General features: G+C 37.4%; 1 long non-coding RNA gene across 1 annotated transcript; it reads right to left on the reverse strand.

Moving 5' to 3' along the window:
• Positions 1 to 2205: 2205 nt before the first annotated feature.
• Positions 2206 to 3974, reverse strand: LOC119773797. Its single transcript, XR_005279457.1, has 3 exons — positions 3684 to 3974; positions 3466 to 3583; positions 2206 to 2841 (listed from the first exon to the last, which is right to left on the reverse strand). It is a non-coding gene; the product is annotated as an uncharacterized LOC119773797 (long non-coding RNA).
• Between the last annotated feature and the right edge of the window lie 1100 nt (positions 3975 to 5074).

Genomic DNA, 5074 nt, shown 5'->3' on the forward strand with positions numbered 1-5074 from the left:
CTCAGCAGAGAATAAGAGAACCCGCTCTGAGGAGATTCCGTCGTCCTCTTTTTGTTATTTTTAAATAAACCTGTTTTGAAACTTTCTGTTGGTCTGCTGAACATTGGGTCCAAGCTTCAGTCCTCGTGACATGTAGCACTGAAGTACAGGTGGAATGTAGGGCCTGACTGGATAACACAGAAAACCAACTTTGACTTTATTCGGAACTTCTGGAGTAGAAAATTCCAAAAGCATAAATAAGCTGTCAATTCTTTCATTGTTTACCGTTTTCTGCAATCTCTTTATATCAATAACATTATGGATGTTATGCTTTAATTTACTTTCTCTTCTCCCAACACTCTAACTTTCTACTCATTTTTTCCGATACTTTCAACAATCGTTGCTTTACTTTTTTGTTCTTCTGATATGCAAATGATTTCCATCTCTCAGAGTTTGATTCGGCTCAAAGCAATATTTCCATCTTCCTTTTTTAATTTTGATATTATCTTCATCTCTGCATACCTCATTAGCACAATCTTCTTCCAGGTATTTTATGTTTCCTGAATTCTCAGAACCTCTGGCCACTTCACAACTTTTGAGTTTTTCACTTCCCTGGTAACTAGCGAATGGCATCCAGCTGTCATATCATCCATATCCCTATCACAGATCTTCATCCTCTTCCACCTGAGCCGCCATCCTGATCCAGTCACAAAATAGCTTAAGCCTGTTGCCAACTTTCCTTCTGAAATCTTCCAACGAGTTCTCTGTCGATCCGTCCAATCAGTCAAGAAGCGTTCTTTCAGCTACATCTACCATCGTTCCCTCTCCTTGTTCCCTAGGAGTTTCCTCCTTTATTTAACCAGTTTTCAGCTTCTCCTCCAGAGGTCCTCCTCAAGCACATTTCCCCTGAGTGGCAGGTTGATTTGTTTCACCCTTTCCCCATCAAGTAGTGGACTACTTCAAGAACCTGCTGCCAGCTCTCCAGTGCCAGAGTATTAGCCTCTGTGATAACTCCTTCCCCTCCTTAGCATGAATGATATATTGATTAAAAGAATGAATGAATACATAAATTAATTAATAAAAAAGAAAAGATGAATAAGTAGAATATCTAATTAATCATACATATTAAGCATTAATTGATTTCTGCATTTGTGCTTAATCGTTTTAGTTTGGCTCCTCTATAGGTCATGGCATAATAACCCGGGTTACTGCTCTTCAGTTTGAACTGTAACATTTTATTAAGGTGTATGAATGATCAGTTCTGAGTTAAAGGTTTTGACCCAAAAATTTTCAAATAATTAGTTCATAAGGGAAAGAAGAGTTTTGAAATGACTTCAGAACCCTCTTTATTCTTGATGAGATTTGACAAAATTTCGAGAGGCAAATATGTTCAAGTTAATGTGATACTGATGGCCTCTGAGCAAAGAAGTAAAAATTAGATTTTTTTCAACAAGGTTTTCTTAAATTATCTAATCAGAATGTACAGAGAGGCGTCGTGGATGCCCAAAATTTCTATCAGGCACATAAACGTGTATCATGTCAAAAATAATTCTAATACTAAATTTTGGTGTATTTTAAATCTTAGGGGAAACTTTTTTACTGTCACATGCACACCACATAGATTAAAACTTGGTGATAAAGTAGTTTGTTTTTCTGCTTTTCTATTGTGAACGGGTTGAAGCTGGTTATTTAAAAAGAGCATATTAAGCGTTTTTTTAGCCTTTTGAGTTAACTCTTAATTAAATTCAATTCGGTTTATTTATATAATGTCAATTCATAACACATGTCATCTCTTAACTAACCTGCATTCAAACTATTCTGATATCCAAAGCTCTGTATTGCTAGTTGATTCTTTCCCACTATCATCTCAACCCCCCTCACTATGCAGGGGATCAAAACATCTCGCCTGGTCAGCCAGGCCAACAATGACTGGCATGGGCCAGTATAGGGTTTTGCAAGCCAACAACGACCTCAACAACTCCCCATAACTAAGGGTCGGACCTGTTTTCAGTTCAATTTGCATGTTTTCTAAGCCATAACAAGGGTCTTGTTGGGCTCTATAAAGCCTGGAACTCAATGCTAATCCAGACATTTTGAATTGATTTTTAACCTTTTTTGGAATGACTATGGTACAATATAGTTACAAAAAAGATGTTATTGCAAATAAGAGGTTACATTGATGAACAAAAATAACACAATATTTAAAAAAATAATTTATTTGTGTTTTACATTAATATAGTTTTTCAATACATTTTATAAACAGATTAATTCAGACAATACATCAATAGCCTTTAAACACAACCAAGCTTTATTCATATATTTTTCAACACTGTTGGTCACTAGGACACTCTGGAAGTCACTTAACCAGTCAGATATCTAAATAAGAAGCTTTATTAGGTCATACATTTTTTTGTTTTATTATTTGATTTTAAGTGGTTTAGTTTTTAGTGTTTTTGAACATCAAACATTTGCTTGTATGATTCTCTGGATTGGAAGTGTCACAACCAATCATCTAATTATTCTGGCAAGGTAATTTGAAAATGGTAAAAAAAAAGTAAAAAAAAAAGGAATACATTCTTATACTGGATTTCTGAATGTAATACCAACATGTTTGGCTTATAATTGTGACTTTAATAACATTCTTTGTGCTCTTGGATAACCTTTCTAGCCTTGCTTCATATTTTATTTGTTGTGTTTGTGTTGGAACATTTCTTCCCTGCTGTTGTTGATGCCAATGGTTTCTTCCCCATGGTCACTGCTTCCTGATGATATTGCTTCTTCGTCTTCATTTTCCCAATGACATGCTTTGCCCATTTGTTGTTGGGATTGCTGCAAATTATCTGTCCACGCTTTGTCTTAAACCTGCAATAGTTTGTGAATATTAGTGGTATTTGTATCTATGTTCAAACAGGAAAAAAAATAATTCAGATGAAAACGTATTTTCAAGAGTGACCTGGCCAAAACAGCCACATGAAATACTCAATGTCCCAAAAGACAAAGACACAAAATACAACAGTTCAACATGTGATAAATATATCCTAGATTTATCACATAGCATATTAATGACATTGTTATTAATATTTAACCTTATATGACACTATAAATAGTGATCTAATCCTCTATGACAAAAATCATTTTGTTGAGTAGCAACATAATTTGTGTAATTATGTTAGCACTTTGAGATTTTTTTTAAATGTAAAGTGCAATACAAATAAAATGTATTATTATTATTATTATTATTATGTAGACACAATAACACAGGTGGCTTTAAACAACCAGAGAGGCTGGAAAGAGGACCATTCTCCATAGGCTGGCATTCTGAGCTGTACAAGCTAGCATGAGTTAAATTACTTAAAGGTATTTTTTAGAGCATTCAAGATGCAACAAAAAAACCACCGATAATTCATTATATTTATAAGTGAGGGCAATAAAAATTTGGGACATAGCAGAAAGTGGAAGGTACAGGGAAATTTTGAGAATACTTACACAATTGCATTGATGGAACACCGGCCTGCCCTCTGATAAGCGTAGTTCATAATTTGAGTCCATTTAACTTGAGGCGTGGACCAACTAACACAGCAGCAAGTATTTGCACATGCAGCAGCTAAACAAAAAAACAAACAAAAAAAGAGAGGTATTTTGAGTCAAGTAATGGTATTTCTACTAAACATATTCCACTCAATCAATCATTTTTCATTACTTACATGTTTGGACAAAGTTCACCCACGAAGTGAAACAGAGAAGAGCTGTTAACATCAATCTGAGATACATCTTCAGAATAAATCCTTCAGTTGGCAATTGTTGAGTGAGTAGATTTAAGAATCATAGAGAAATGTACCTACTCTTATACCATTACAAGTGGCTCTCTCCTCCTTCAACCATATCCTGCCCCCATAGAACATGTCACTGTGGTTACGCAGTGGGGAGAGGAAATAGTGAGTGTTTTACCTCTCAAAAGTCAAATGTGGCAAGCATTCTGTTTATCACAGACCCGCTTAGAGTGAAACAAACACAAGCATGATCATTTCTACACCTAAAACAGAGATCATCACTTTCCACCACATTTGCCCTCAAAACCTCAAATACTTTCTCACAGACACCTTAACACTCAAAGTCCCAAAGTGCAGACTTTAGTCTGCACCTAGTTTGTATCAAGTATCCCCCCAAAGGTGTTAACGGCTCTCCTCTGGTGCTCCATTTTCAAATCAAATGCAAATGTAAGAATGTGGTTTGGTGACTTCAGCTGGTGTGCTGGGGTTTCTTTGTTTAAGTTGCCTCCCTTTGTGTTGTAAAGGAGCTTTTTCAAGGAGTTGAGTAATTTACAGAATTTCTGTGGGGATAAATAGAGCAGGCACAGCACACAGACTCAGAATTCACCCGGAATTCACCATGGCACAACCAAGGCGACCAAGAAGGATGAACGCTCAGGAAGCTTTAGCCATGCTTCAGAGCATGCCAGACTAGGAATATGATGGTGGATCTGTTGGAGACTTAGCATTTCAGAATGAAAACGGCGCAACCGATTCTTCAAGTGAATAGGATGATTCTGATGAGAATGCGACTCCAAAGACGGACCAGGGGCCGGGTGGTCAATTATATTATTGAGCGGGACAGTTCAAACACTGAGGCTACATAAGATGAAGAGGAAGAAACAGTGCGCGGCAACCCCCCTCCTTGCAAAAAGCAAAAAACTGTTGATGTTGGCACAATGCCTAAATCCACAGAGAAGGCGAAAGATGGCACTGTTTGGTCCAACTGGAAAGAAGACTTTTCTGTTCCTGAAACCCCACAGACTGCCTTCAATGGATCCGGAGGGCCAACAGATTCTGCGAAACACAAAATCACAAGTCACCTTCGCAGCTTCCCGTGTTTGTTGGATATGAACATGTTGCTGACCATCAGAGACTGCACAGTCCACGAGGCCCGCAGAACAAACCCCAGCTGGCAGATGAGTGTCTATGAGCTGATGGCTTTCCTCGTAATCCTTTTTCGAAGGGCTGCCATGGGTTACATTGGTCCCATGCGACACATGTGGGCCAATAAATTCGGAAACGCAGATATCAAACCCATAATGCCTCGTAACCGTTTTTTGAAA

Source organism: Cyprinodon tularosa, unplaced genomic scaffold, assembly GCF_016077235.1.
Source record: "Cyprinodon tularosa strain WSP-4 unplaced genomic scaffold, ASM1607723v1 ctg12, whole genome shotgun sequence".
NCBI classification, from domain to species: domain Eukaryota; kingdom Metazoa; phylum Chordata; class Actinopteri; order Cyprinodontiformes; family Cyprinodontidae; genus Cyprinodon; species Cyprinodon tularosa.